General features: G+C 38.8%; 1 protein-coding gene, 1 non-coding gene and 1 pseudogene across 6 annotated transcripts in view; 1 reads left to right on the top strand and 2 right to left on the bottom strand.

The window, feature by feature from the left end:
* The window catches only part of DOCK9 (dedicator of cytokinesis 9), a 354,977-nt gene that overhangs the window by 300,533 nt on the left and 38,426 nt on the right, over window positions 1-16,018 (bottom strand). The window lies entirely within an intron of this gene.
* Window positions 1-16,018, bottom strand: part of LOC119000678 (U1 small nuclear ribonucleoprotein C-like) — a 30,043-nt pseudogene that overhangs the window by 6,992 nt on the left and 7,033 nt on the right.
* LOC119000721 (small nucleolar RNA SNORD22) lies at window positions 10,867-10,993 on the top strand. Its single transcript, XR_005069388.1, has one exon. It is a non-coding gene; the product is annotated as a small nucleolar RNA SNORD22 (small nucleolar RNA).

Raw genomic sequence — 16,018 nt, 5'->3', positions numbered from 1 at the left:
GTGGGGAGCCCCCAGATTAACTTTCCATGTCCCCAATCTGTCACAGTCCCACACTGCTGCAAAACTTTATCAACCCATTTCCTAAAGAATGAGGTAGAATACTCTTAACAAGATGGGTTCCTGTCTTCTGCCTCAGGTTCACAAGTTGTACGTCAACTTTCACATACCTGTTCACCCAAGACTTATGTTTTAAGTGCTAAAAAGAGATCAAATTCAATAATACCAATTATGAACCATTTGTTGGGTCATAACTCTAAACTTTTCAGTTTTCAATGAGCATATTTAATATTATCAGTAAACACCCTCAACTACAATTAAACTGTTAACTGTGATGTAACACAAAATATGAATGAACACTGTCAGAAATTATTGGTTGCCTCCAAAAATCTACCCTTCCCTTTTAATACAAGAGAAGTATTCATGGGCTTATGACTACCCAGCCAAAGATTATGTTTCAAAGCCTCTCCTACTGTAACGTTTTACTATACAACTGGATTCTGGCTAATGAGAGGTAGGCCGAAGTGATGTGTTCAACCTTAAAGTCACGCACTTAATGAGAAAGAGAATACCATCCTCTTATCATCTCCTCTTCCTGCTACTCAGAATTCAGACACATCAACCAAAGCTAGAGTACCAATTACCTAAAACGAGAAAGAAGAAAGATATTGTGGAAGATGAAAGAACAACAAGATAGAAGGAACCTGAGCTTCAAAATGGTGGAGTCATTAATTAGCCCAGGTTGTACAGATTTGGATTATTATGTAAGAGAGAACTTAACTTCCATCCTTTATAAGCCACTGATTTTTGGTCTTTGTAAAAGTTAAATCCTAACTAATAATGAAACTACAAACCTGAAAACAAACATTTTGCCCACTTAACAAATATTTATTAGGAACCTATTATGTGCCAAGCATAGCACAAACTCTATAAATACGATTGAGAATAAGATTCAGTTCCTGCACTCTAAGAGCTCAGGAACTTCGGCTTTTTAAAACTTTGGACTATGGCATTAAAAAAAGAGGATGATGTGAATGTACCCAATGCCACTGAACTACACAATGAAACAGTGTTTAAAAAGTTAACTTTATGTTGTGTATAGTTTATAACAATAAAAAATGCAAAAGGAAAAAAATCAGAAAAAAACACTTCAACTCAGTGATTTAAGGTTTTTAAATCATATGCCTAATAAAGGCTTGTGTATAGTAAAGAACTTCTGAAACTCAATGATAATAAAAACAATAAACAATAGATAAATAATTTAAATACACACTTCACAAAAAAAAGATACACAGAAGGTAGCACATGAAAAGCTGCTCAGCCCTGACTGGTGTGGCTCAGTTAGCTGGCGCTGTCCCTTAAAGTTACAGACTGTCAACTCAATTCCCAGTCAGGGCACACGCCTGGGTTGCAGGCCCAGTCCCCAGTCAGGACCAGGGTGTGTGCAAAAAACAACCAATTGATGTTTCTCTCACATCAATGCTTCTCTAACCCTCTCTGCCTCTCTTTCCCTCCCTCTAAGAATAAAAAATAAAACCTTAAAAAAATATATGTTCAATGTCACTAGTAATCAGCAAATTTTATTTTAAAATTCAACGAGTTAACACTATACACTTACTAAAGTGCTGACAGGGATGTGAAGCAAAGGAACTATAATATCCTCCGATATGCTGTTGGTGAAAATATAAAATGGTACAACTACCTTGGAAAATAGTCTGGAAGTTTCTTAAAAAGCAAAACTTTCACCAGCCATATGACCCAACCATTCTACTGTTAGATATTTACCCAAAAGAAATTAAAATATGCACCCACACAAAAACTTACATACCGATATCCATGCCAAATTTATCTGTAATAACCAAAAGCTGTAAACAACCCAAATATCCAAGTGAACTGACTGACTGACAGATAAATTATAGTATATCTATCTAAACAAATGTTACTCATCAATAAAAAGGAATATTGAAATATGAAACAACATAAATCTCAAAATAATTATGCCACATGAAGCAAGTGACATCAAAACAAGCATGCAACTGTAGGGGGGTTTTATGAAAACTAATCTATAGAAAGAGAAAGAAGACCTGTGACTACCTAGGAATGAGGAAGGAACAAAAAGAATGGATTACAAAAGGGCATGAGGAGATTTGGGAGATGATGGGTATGTTTACTATCTTGAATGTGGTGACGGTTTTACAGATATCAAAACTTATCGTATTTGCTCTGGCTGATGTGGCTCAGTGAACTGAGTGTCAGGCTGCATATCAAAAGGCTGCCAGTTCGATTCCCAGTTAGGGCACATGCCTGGGTTGTAGGCCAGGTTCCCAGTTGTGAGTGCACAAGAGGCTACCACACATTGATGTTTTTCTCTCCCTTTCTTTCTCTCTCCCTTCCCCTCTCTCTAAAGATAAATGAATAAAATCTTTTAAATAATAAATAAATAAAAATAAGTAGTCCATTATGTAATTAACATCAATAACTTAAAAAATTTGGATTTTCAAAGACACTGAAATACAGAACGTGCTGACAGGGTCCAGAGGGGAGAGGGGAGAGAATCACAGGGGAAAAGGAGAAGGACTCACATGAACAAGTATAAAGGACACATGGACAATAACTAAGGTGGGGGGCAGAGATGGGAGGGAGGTGGGGAGCACTGGGGGGGCGGGGCTGGGAATACAAAAAAGAAAACTACTTGAACAAGAGTTAAATTTAAAAAAAGAAAAAAATTGTATTTTAATTTTACATATATGTTTTCTAATGTATGTCAGTTATTCTCAATAAAGCTATTTAAGGAAAAGGTCTTTATGACAGCAGTTTCACACAAAGACTCAAAAATACATTCATCTGTCTTAGTTTGAACCAATCTATTATTCAGATTATGCTCTAAAATTACCAAAATACCCTAATTAGTAAGCTGAAAAACTGACATTGTGCCATTTTTAACTCAAAACAAAACTGACTTCGAAAAGAGGGAAGAAGAACATGCATTTCACACTGTCCTTTGAATAAAAAGAATTTCAGTTTTCTCCCATGCCATTTTTGGCTTCTCCCACGGGAAAGTACATTTACACTCAGTGTGTGCACACATGTATTCTTCAAAGGGGGTTAAGAAAGAAAATAATAAGTGGTACCCAGAAGTTATCAAGCATTAGTGGATGAACCAAAGTTCTCATTGTACAATGAGAATTTCTCAAAATGCAATGAAAAAATCCTAAGTATAAAATATCTATTGGATATCTTGGAAGCTACACACACATTTGGTGCTTGACAATTATTGTTCCACATCATCCTTTGAATAATTGTAAAACATAAAAAGGGCAATTTAACTTTATAAACTACTTGATTTATATTTCCTTACTTCATAAAGAATATCTAAATAAAAATCTGTGCTATTGCATTTGCTATGCTATACCCAGCATGAAGTATCAAAACCTTTCAGAAAACATCTTCTACAGGTTAATTTTTACTGTATTATTTTAAAGAACAACATCTGCTTGGACAATAGATCCACTAACTAAAATATTTCTTTCTGAAGTTAGAAAAATTATTGTTGTACACATAATAATTATGTTATTAAGTGCCCATAAATAAGACAGGATCTTAAAAGTCTTAACATTTCAGCTCACAAAATAAACCCTAAAATTTATGGGTGTTAAAATGGCTCTACAATCCAACTTTTAAATAACATTATTGTCAACCACGACTCATGGGAAGAAAAAAATGCTTTTTATTTCTTAACACTTGGGAATTGTTTTATTTTTAACTACCGAATAGAATAAAACCCATTCTCAAATGAAACTGTGGGGAAGTGTTACAAAGAAGAAACCTTGGTAGAAAGACATACATGTAATACTTTAATTGAATATTATTAATAATAAAGCATAATGGCTATCATCTACAAAATGACGCCACTCTTTCAACAAGCATTATACTTGGTAGAGGAATATAGCAAAAAAGTAATTCAATCCCATAAAGGTCTCTGTCTAGCAGAGAAATTTTCTACATAAGAGGGAAAGACTAGCCCATTCTTGATAACAGACTCTTGCTCCTTTTCCATATTTGCTCAGTTATCAGTATAGCAACACCATCAAGAAGACCAAGTACCATTCTATTACTTTAATTATAAATATCTGTATGGACTGCCTTATGGGAGTTTTATTTTATTTATATTGAGTAGGTGCTCAAAATCCAAACGGGACCTGGAGTCAGACAGTCCTGGTTTGAGGAATTCTAGCTCCACTGCTTACTGAACAAGTTACTTAACCTCTCTAAGGCTCAGTTTTCCCATCTGTTAAAGGGGGACAGTAATAGTACCTACCCCTAATATAGTAAGTATTCCATAAATGCCAACTATCACTATACCATTCTTTTTTTTTTATCACATTCTGCAGGAGGGACATCTACAAGTATTGCCGAGACCTGAGTGGAAACAGAAAAAAATTGACTCCAACTCTCTGAGAAGCCAAGGATATCATCATCAGAAATACATACATTTAAGACAAATACGTACAGTGATTGTGTAAACAGAGCACTCTACTTCAAAATTCAATCTAAATATTGGACCAGAGAGTTGGTGGCTGCATAAATCATTCATGTATCCCCAGAATTCAAGTACCTATTCACCAAACATTTATGGATAGCTCTTATTCTGTTAAGACTGAAGACACAGAGGGAAGATCTGCATCCCTGCTAAAGGAGCCCATGACAACAGGAGGCGAGGAGATTAGGAGGGAGGGAAGGAGGAGGACACAACTTGTAATATTTAGAATGTACTGACCAACCCTTTCTTACCTCACTACTCCGAATCATCCCTGCATGAGATGATCTTCCCTAAGTCAGTGATGTAACAAAAGACGGTTTTATTACTTTAAAGCAAACTAGAATGAAAACAAGCAAACAAAATACAACCAAAGACAAATAAAGAACAATCTGACAGTAACCAGAGAGGAGGGGGGAGAGAGATAGTAGTGGGTAATAGGGAGGACATCAAGTAACATGTATGAAGGACACATGGACAAAGCCAAAGGGGGTGGGCTTGAGGGTGGGAGGCAGGAATGGGTGGGGTGGGGGCGTGTTGTGGGGTGAAAATGGAGACAACTGTACTTAATGAAAAAACTCATTTGGCAGCCCACACAAAACTTTGAAAAATTGGTTTTCCTGTTCCTAGGCATTCTACTCACAACCAAGGTGAGCCCCGCAAAACCCTTTGTCCGGAGGCATCTAGAAGCTATCAAGTAACTTTGGGGTTACTGGGTGTAGGGCATATACTAGTCTGTGCAGGCTGTCATAACAAAGCACCACAGACTGACTGGCTTACACAGCAGAAGTATATTGTCTCACAATTCTAGAGATCAAGGTGTTGGCAGGGTTGGTTTCTTCTGAGGCCTCTCTCCTCAGCATACAGATGGCTATCTTCTCCCTGTATTTCCACATGGTCTTTCTTCTGTGTATGTCTGTGATCTGATCTCTTCTCATAAAGATATCAGTCATATTAAATTAGGGCCCACTCCAATGATCTCATTTTACCTTAGTTACTTTTTTTAAGACCCAGTCTCCAACTACTGTCACAACCTGACGTACTGGTTAGGCTTCAAAATGTGAACGGAGGGGACACAGCTCAGCCTATAGCAGGAACAAAAGAGCATCTATGGCTAGCAGGTGTCTAACCTGAAGCCTAAAACAAAATCATAAATTTACTTAAAATATTACATGATTTTTTGTGATTATGTGTTGCAATGTATTTAATGTTTGGCCCAAGACAACTCCTCTTCCAGTGTGGCCCAGAGATGCCAAAAGGTTGGATACTCCTGGCTAGAGAATCTTTGAAAGGAGTACAAGGAGGCATGAAGATGCTTATTTAGGCAGGATAGAGGGAGAGAATAAGCTGCTCTCTCCTACTCTGCTACAAAGATATGTACTGATAAGCAGATACATTTTTTTCCTGGTTTCTTGATACTCTTCTCAACATTTTAAATGCTCTACAGTAAAATAAGAATCAACTACTTTGACATAGTTCAAATGAAAGCATCATTTGAGTTGGACACCTAATACACATACTCTCTTGTCTTCAGGATACAGATGGAGTATAGTGAGTTGAATGATATCCCCTCAAATGATATTGAATATGTTCATTTCCCAACCTCCGAAACCTGTGAAAAAGGGTCTCTGCATATGTAATGAAGTACCTTACAATCAAATCATCTTGGTACTGAGGTGGACCCTAAGTCCAATGACAAGTGATCATAGAAGAGACAGAAGAGAAGGCACAGACCCAGAGGAGAAAATCATGTGAAGACAGAGGCAGAGACTGGAGTGTCCCAAGGACACCTAGAGCCACCAGAAGTTGGAGGTGCCTTCAGAAGTAGTACCACATTTCAGACTCTGATTTCCGTAACTGTGAAAGAACAGGTGTTTTAAGCCACTAAGTTTGCAATAATTTCTTATGGCGGCCCTAGGAAACATACAGATAACAATATCATTAATACAAGAGAATTAATAAGATTTTTCTGGTGGCCTTTTATTGGCAGCTTACAGTCAGGCACAATTATTTCAGTTATAGCCAATAATCCTAACAAACTACAAGGTAGGTATTAGATATGTTCTACAAACAGGCCCTGATGCACCAAAAGTTAACTTGCTTGAGATCATGAAGCAAGATATGGTGAAGCAGCATATCACACCCCTGGATCCACTAAGTGAGGTCTTTTTCCTATTCCTCCATGCCTTCCACCTAAAAAATGTGTTTAAGTTTCCTGGGCTGTGCAGCCTCTTCCTTCTGTCCAATAGCCACCTCCCTTCCCTACCCGGCCCTGTCCTACTAGGCAAAGTGATGCTTGTCAGACTTCTAAATTCCCTGTCATATGAGGAAGCAACCTGGAAATATGTTTAAATTTGGACTGAAATATGCTAACACCAATGACTTACTACTCCCCAAGTGTGTACATTGTTAGACATTTCATTTTATATGGAATTAAAAGATTTGTCATTGTTATATAAAGATGGCCTCTGTGCACTGGCCCCTAGATAGTTTATCTCTTCACTGCAGTCTGGGACTGGTTAGCTCAAAAGTTCACCAGCACCAAACACACATTTTTACACATCCAATTATTTTAAAAATAGCACAAGCAAGCAGATTTTTAGCCATTAAGCCTGCTTTTCATACCCTATGAACCTCACGTTACATTAATAAGATGAAGTATTATAGGGTTAGGAAGGGAAGCTGAGGACACCCCAGAGAGAACTGGGGGCTTCAAGTAGGCAACAGTAACAATAGAGAACTGACTTTTTTTTACAAGAAGCATCTTGTCCACAGCCCCACACTCAGCTCAGCTCTTCTCTTAGCCCTCCAAGGTCACACACACAGCCAACTCCAGTGTTTGCTCACTCCCTGTCCCCCACCAGCCTCTGTGCATCTGGCTGTTATAGCTGGGACAACACTGGTGTAACTACCCTTCCACACTACCTGGCACCAGAGGCCTCTAGTAAATGTTTGCTGAATGAACTCGAGCCCTTATTATTTACATGTAATTACTGTATGACCCAAATGTAATTCTTATTTATATGACATTAACTTTGCTATAAAGTTATCTGCTAGTAATAGCTCAGGGAGGTTCAGTCATGGTTTGTTTGTCACAAAGCATGTCCAACTGCTCCAGCAACATTGCTGAACATTCATCCACAAGTGGAAAATCAGGACCAACTCTTGACTGTTCACTGTCCTGAGTTTTAGTGATCAAGTTGATCTTCACACAGACAGTAAGAGAAACAACAGGCCATCCCTCTTACAATTATTTCTGGTGGAAACAATGACTCAACAAACAAGAACTCTGCAGGTGACTCAGCCACAGACAGTGGATAGTACTTATGTCTGTTTCCTTAGCAGTATGCAGGATGCCTAGTACACAGTAGGGCATCAATAAATGCTTACTTATCCTGAGGTTTTCTGCAGCAGCAGATGCTTCCTATAGCTGAGGTGTTTCAACCTCTGGAGACAACAAGTGCCCCCTCACCTGAGGGCACCAGCCAAACCCACAGCACTCGGAATGGCAATGTGGCAATGTGGTGGCAACTGCAAAGAAATGATAGACCATTATTTCTGAAAACCAGAACTCATTCCTACTTCTTTTTTTTAAAGTAATACAGAATAACTACTCACTGATGCTTTATAAAAGTGCAAGTTTTGCCACAAAAAAGAAAAAAACAGCATTTGGAAATCCAAAAGCTTAGAACAAGGAACAATGGAGTTATCTTAAAAGGCACATATTTTGACTCCCTTAGTAATCATTTCCATATTGGCTGAAGACAAGAGCAATCATTTTCCCCACTACAATACAGTTTTTAAAACCACAGAGTAGAAGTAAATAACAGAACTATCACCTGATTATACATGCAGATGCCTGCATCATACATGTATGTGTTGTTTCATTTCTCTATGTTTTTGAGGGACAGGATAAGATTTTTATCATACTGAGAATAAAGGGGGGTAAACTTCCACCCTAATTCCAGCACCCACCCCCCACCCCCGCAAAAAATCCCCACCAACCAACCATTTGGCAGCACCCAGGCGGACAGACCTTCTGCAAGAGATGTCTTACTTTACTAATCAGCATTTTTAAGTGTCTGTCTCTAACAAGACAATCAGGAAATATCTAAAGCAAAAACAGAAAAGGTTCTACACCAGCCACCCCAGACTCAGCAGAACCAAGCTGAGTGACTGCTCCCACCTTGTGTTTCTCTATGGAAGATGGGAGGTAGAATACTCACCAACAGGTTTTGCTGGAATAAGGCCCACTGGATCTGAGTAGGAGATTCTGACCTTGGGGCCACACACATTACATAACTAAAGGCTCCACAATGGAGATTAAGAAAGGAAGTAGTTTGCTGGTTTTGAGGTTTTCAAAAGGAGGAAGGATTTTACACTCAAAGTGCTAACTCCCTTAGCTCTATTCTGGAAAACAGCAATGAAAGGGTTGCTCAACTTTCAGGACCTGTCTTAGCAGCAAACACCCTACAGAACTTGCCTAGTTATTGAGAGAGACACACCTGACAGGAAAGTCAAAAGCCCAAGAATGGGGTGGTCCTAAAAAATCACTGTGAATCACTATTGTGTTAAATACATTGAGAGTAGACCCTGACTGGTGTGGCTCAGTGGATTTAGTGCCAGCCTGAGAACCAAAGGGTCTTGGGTTGGATTCCCAGCCAGGGCACATGTCTGGGTTGCAGGCCAGGTTCCTAGCTAGGGACACAAGAGAGGTGGGCACACAAGAGGCAACCACACACTGATGTTTCTCTCTCTCTTTCCCCCACCCTTTCCCTAAAAATAAATAAATAAAGCCTCAGATATTCCATGCAGCAATATTTTCACCAATATATCCCCTAGAGCAAAGGACATAAAGAATAAACAAGTGGGATCTCATCAAAATAAAAAAGCTTCTGCACAGCTAAAGAAAATAGCATTAAAATGAAAAGAGAACCAACTATATGGGAAAACATAGTTGCCAATGATATACCTCAGACAAGAGTTTGAGCTCCAAAATACACAAAGAACTTATACGAGTCCACTCCAGGAAGACAAACAGTTCAGTTAAAAAATGGGCAAAAGACCTGAACAGACAAGTCTCCAAGGAGAACATAGAGATGGCCCAGAGACAAGTCCTAGTTAGTGGGAGCACCAGGAACCACAATGGCAGAAAAGCCTTAATCCCACACTGGTGTTCAATGTCAGTGCCCACTGATAATAAATTCCATTGTGCTCCAAGGTTCTAGAAAATGTTCACATGGGATTAAAAATGATTCACCATTGTGCCATTTCTTGGCTTATTGTTTTGTTTCTGTGTTTGTTTGTTTTGTTTCAAAGCTCTGGCAAGATTTTCACCAAATTGGGTTTAGAGAAAAGCAAACCTGAAGACAGCCTATGGGTGACCAGGACTCTAGGCTTCCCCTAATTCAGTCCTCACTGCCACTGCTTAAAAGTTCACCACTCTGCTACTATCTGGTACCTACTCTAGAAGGGGAGAAACTTTTAATATTGAGTATTTTGTATTTATCAAAGTAACATAGGTACATATCTAAAAATATAAACAGAACACATATAATGAAAAGCAAGTGTAGTCTGGCTCTCGCTCCACTCTGCCTTGCTCTTCAGAGGCAAATTCTTTCAATGATTTTCGTGTTTCTCTGATAGTTCCCTCCAGACCTCTAACATATAGGTTTTCTAAATTTACCTTTTCTACTCATTTCCAATCAACTAATATGAGAAACAAGGAGAGCACACAAACAACACTCCTATCCTCTCACAATGTCACTAGTTTTAGGTCTCTTCAGTCACCTGTGTAACTTTATGTAATATACTTTATTATACTAATCCATCACTGACAGTTTCTGATAATCTGCCACTTTGTAAAGATATCAGTATTAAAAAATGAAATCTGGAATCACTGGAATTTAGTTTGCTACAGATATCAGCTGATAAATTATGTGTCTCAGAATGGAATGAAACAAAACAGTTACTGTTCTGACATTATATGAACTTCAGTAAAACACTGCTCCCTGGTTTCAACTGGCAATGTAATCAATAGTTATTCTTATTCAATTCACTTATTACTTAAGAATTTCACAGGTGAAGCCAAAATGTAAAGCAAAACTTCATGAACAGTAACATTGAGTTCATCTGAACATGTTTACAATATCTCCAAACTCACACACCATACCTGCCTCATCACCTTCCAACCTCAGCATATCTGGCTAAGGGAAGGTAACAAGTGATGTTGAAGGCTTCACATCAGAGCAGGGCAGCTTGGCCAACTCAGAGCTCCAGAAGCTTGCTGTAACCATGGAGTAAGGACATACTAGAAAAAAAGAGAGATCTCTTCCCAGTGATGAAACATTCACATGTCTTACCTACTGTTCTAGTCCCAGAGCCTGTAAAGGTGAACCTACTGGGGCTGGCTGTGGGGAGAAGAGGAAAGTTTGTTCCAGAAGGAACTGTCTGAGGGATGAATAAAAAAATAATAATTTAAAAAAAGAAAAAGAGAGATCTGATTCAAGGGGGCCAGTTAAAGGTTACTGATGTAACAGATAAATGTTTGATGGCATGACACACACTATATGCCCAGGTAATGATTTCTAACACATAAAACTGCATTTCATTAGGAAATTATTAATCTTTCAAGGCCATCAATGCTATAGGCACTCTCCTAGGCCAACAACTTCACCATATCTAAAAATACAAGCAGCAATTATGGTACAGACCAAAAAGAACTTTAGTCTAATATATAGATATATTTAAAATAACTCATGAGGCTTTCAAAGTTTATAGAAGATATGTAGGTTTCAGAATGTAACATGACACCTGATTACATGTTGGATCATGTCTAAAATTTCAAACAGGAGACAGCAAGTAAAAACAAATAAAAAATTGGAACACACATAGAATGGGTCATTTATGTATATCAAAAAGCATAAGATAAAACATTAGTAATGCTTTAATTATAATCCAGTACCTACAGCTCATCCTGTATTTCAAGACCACAGGAGAAGAGTAAACAAAACAGTTTCCTTCAGGATAATACACCAGTAGAAACATAGGAAAGCAGGAACATGAATCAACAAATAGTCCAATCTTTAATGACTCACTTATTCTCTTGTCCATTCAATAAACATTTCATAAGCATTCACTATGTTTCAGACACCTTGACAAACAAGTCCCATAAACTGTTCACCTATAACCTAGAGCAGCCACAGCTCACTTAAGGTACCTCTGGTTCTAAATTAGATTCCACTTCCTAGACATGACCTCCCCTAATGTCAGTTCCCCCTTGATACAAAGGTGTTTGACTCTCAAATGCAACGGTCAAAAATTTTCAGAGACAGTTATCAGCAGGTAAAGCCAAGCACAATAAGCTCATTCTCCAAAGTGAGTGTCAGAAGAATGGAGAAGCAGGTGGGAGACTTCCTTCTCCACCACCCACCCTCAAACTAAGCCCCCTTGCCCATGTGTGCCAGGGCCCTTCCATCGAGCAAGAGTGGGTATGAGGGCTACTGCCCTCGGTGTGACTGACTTACAGCCTCCTCTACCGTCACCTGAAGCACCAGGGGAAAGAATGAACTTTAAAGGCTGAAGGGAAACCTGACCCAGATTCTCCTTGCTTATTAGCCAGATCAACACTTCACTAACAGGGAGCTGGCAATTAAAATTGTAGACTCTTCCAGGCTAACCCCTCCCCCTAACTCCTTGGGGTCCAAAGTTCAATTATTGCTTTGTAATTCACTGATTTCCATAAAAGCTCACTATTCATGCACACCACATCTGCAACCTTCTCAAAGTCCCTGAAGACAGAGCCTAAAAACATACATCTCACCCAGGGTGTGGGACCCAGGGCCTACAGACTTATCATCCTTGCCCTTCACTTCTACCTCCTAACAGGAATCTGAAGCCTGCAGCTTTCGTGCCCAAGAAAATATCACCCAAACAAGAAAAATGTGGGTTTTTTAAAAATCCCCAGGCTTTAGTGTTATCAGAATGATATACACCTGGCTGGTGTAGCTCAGTGGATTGAGCGAGGGCCTGCGAACCACACGATCGTGGTTTGATTCCCAGTCAGGGCACATGTCTGGGTTACAGGCCAGTTCCCAGCAGGGGACACATGAGAGGCAACTATACATTCATATTTCTCTCCCTCTCTCCTTCCCTTCCCCTCTAAAGATAAATAAATAAAAATCTTTAAAAAAATGATATACAAGTCATTCACTGATAGATATGGAGCAAATCAAAAAAAGCCCAATGTGAATGACAAAGACAATCTATAGCGGACTTGATCTAACTATAGAATTGTGTCTTTTGCCATCATCACATTCATCACTTTTATCTGCAATTACCTCAGTCCACAGACAAAAAAGAGTCCTAGTTGCTAAATATGATCCGCAAAGTACATAAACCCTCTCAAAAATCATAAAATAAAAATTATGTTTCAGTCTAGAGATAAAGAACATGTTTCACCCTCTAGTGGCTAAAAAGAAGTTGTAACTCACAATCTTCTAAACTTCCCTCATAATAAATTTGCCCACAAAAACACAAGAACCATAGGAAATACCTCATAGGAAAAGATGTGAGTTGGTTTTCTGAAAATAGAGAAGAAACTCAAGAAGCAACAGAGGCCAAGCTGATATTCAGCCAAGGTATTATTCCTGTTTAAAGATTCAAAACATCCTTAACAATCATAAATCATAAGTTCTTGGCATCCATGCATGACCACTTTCTTCATGGAAATGCTTGGACATCCGCGGAACTAAGGTGACAAGCATAAATCCACCACTTCACAGCTCGGAGTGAACACCGAGGGACCTGCCTGGTGTAGCATACCCAACACAGCAGTCTGCCAGAATCCTCTCCTCCTCAGGGACCTCCTTTCCTTATCTACCATTCACCACCTGGGCATGAAGTAGAATGGAAAATTCTCATGTTAATCAGGGACCAGTACACAGCTTACTCTCCATCTCCCCAGATTCCTTGAAAGAGTAATAATCAACAAAATATTCTACTCTCCTAAAATATTTCCAAGTATCAATTTCTCTAGTCACCCCCTTGCCACAATTGCCAAGGAAGAAAGACAACAGATAGTTTTTACCCGAGAACTTTGCCTTTCATTCTAAACCCTTTTAAGAGAGCAAAATTATGCCATTCGTTATTGATAACCACTAATATTATATTATTGTAAAGAGGCTTCATAAATTCAATGCCTACCATGTGCCAAAGCTTAAGCCAGATATATTATATGCATCATCTTTCATCATGCCAGATTAGAGTACAAAATCAGTGATAAAGAAGAGGTGTTCTGGATCATTGCTGATCTATTCTTGCCACAAACAGCTGCCTGATAGTGAAGTTCCCAATCTTACTACCAACTTGGCCATCAACCAAGGCCAAACTACAAAGCTTATGAGGTTGCTCTCCAACTTTGTGTTCTTTGTGCCCCTCTATTTTTCATCTTATCTCAGAGGTCAGTTATCTAATAGAAAATTTAATTATAAAATCCCACACAAAAACTAATTTGTACTAAGATATCAATGAGTTAAGACATTATTGCTCCCAGTAATATATGCTTAATAAAAGGAGACCACAGGAAGACAGCTATGATTAATACAAAAAAATAAATTACTAATGGTAAACTTTTCAGGTCTCACTAAGGATTACATGGTGGGATGAAGTCTTTCCCATTACCCCTTCAGTAAGACCACTTCCAGCACCCTGTTTCTCAGTTGTCACAAGGAGCCCTGTTGCTAAATAGCCTTAAAAATACCACCTCTGAGCAATGACCTCTCTCTCCCCCCAGTGAATTACTACTGACATCACCAACACAGCCTCTCCCAACTACCACTGTGTTCCCTTTCCTACTACCCTTCTCTATTGAAATCAGGCAAGAAATATGTTGATTATAACTTAAACGACATAGATAAGTAGGACTTTGTTAAATGAGAAAAGTGAAAAATAACAATCTTATTAAATTTGCAGGAGAACTAAGAAGATAAATTTTGTCACTCATACGTTCAAAACTGCAGCAATGAGTAGTATAATTTCCACACAAATCACGTATGTCAAAAAGAGAGGAAAAAACCTTAGTAACTCTGATACATGTTTCCAAAATACCACACATGCTTTTAAGAAAAAAACAAGAATACAAATGTAATTATTCAAATTTAATGTAATTACGTTAAATTAAGTTGTTTTCAAAGATATTCTTTCTATAAGAAACTTGCATCAAGGAGGACACCTGGTTTTATTTAAGGCCAATGGTAAGAATTTACTGAGACAAACAGAAGCCTCTGTAACTCAGATAGTTGTACAAAGGAATAAAGAAATTAAAACAAGGTCACAGTTTCGGTAAGCACTGCAGGATTCTGCTTCCTTCCACTGCCTGGAGTCAGGCTCAGTTACTGTAACTGAGCCTGTTACCAGCTCCCCAGTGACAAATATACAACATGTGGCCTGGGCCCATCAGATAGCACAGACTCAGAGGGTTATTAGCAAAGGGAACAAAGCACCCCATACCCTCCACTTCCACTCACCCTCCTTCCTACAACCAAGAAAACAGCATGTGGTTTTGGGAACAAGGTTAATTCCACATTGGAAACACACACAACCAGTAGGGCTGAGATAGTTTAAACACCTCTCAAAGATTATCTGACCAAACACATTAAACAAGAAAAAGGAAATCACGGAGAACCCTAAGTGAAAATCTGGGGTGAATTTCTCCCCACCCCACCCCAACTATGAGGATACATTTATTAAAGCTGGGGACAGTGAAACAAGGAAGGCTCTAGCAGAGAATTATCAGCATAAGAGCCTAGGCTGGGCTGCCTTAGCCCACTGGGAAGTCAGAGAAGAGGGGGCTTTGGTGACAGGTTTGGGGGATTTCTATATTACTCATTTTCACCTTTGTCCTTTTCTACTATAAAAGATGTTATGATGCTTTGCCATATGTCAAAGAATGTAACTCTCCTTGTGGCTTGCTCTGAAATATAGTTCACAGGGATTATCCAGGTCTATTTATATACTCCAATGGATACAAAAATTACAACTATAACTGCCCTCACCTAGAAAAAAGCAGCCTCAGCTCTAGAGTAATTGCAACATACAAATGTGACTCTCCACTCCGCGAGATCCTAATGTGATGTACTTCTGTCCCAGCTGAAAATTTCAGAGAAGGCAGGCCCACACAGCCCACTATTACCTAGATATATAGGCCAAGATAGCTTAGCAATAATCTTAGTACGTCCTAAAAAACAGACACAGCCGTGATCAATGTAGTTCAGTTGGTTGGACGTTGTCCCACAAAGAAAAAGGTCACCAATTGGATTCTTGATAAGGGCACATGCCTGGGGTATGGGTGCACTCCCCAGTCAGAGCACGTATGAAACGCAATCAATTGATGTATTGATGTTTCTCCTTCACATCGATATTTCTCTCCCTCTCTCTCCCAATTCCCTTCTCTCTAAAAATAAATAAATAAAATATTTTATATAT

Source organism: Sturnira hondurensis, unplaced genomic scaffold, assembly GCF_014824575.4.
Source record: "Sturnira hondurensis isolate 20B ecotype Veracruz unplaced genomic scaffold, ASM1482457v3 Scaffold0016184, whole genome shotgun sequence".
Classification (NCBI taxonomy): Eukaryota; Metazoa; Chordata; class Mammalia; order Chiroptera; family Phyllostomidae; genus Sturnira; species Sturnira hondurensis.
The sequence above is the reverse complement of the archived record's forward strand: the minus strand, read 5'-3'. Positions and strand labels throughout refer to the sequence as shown.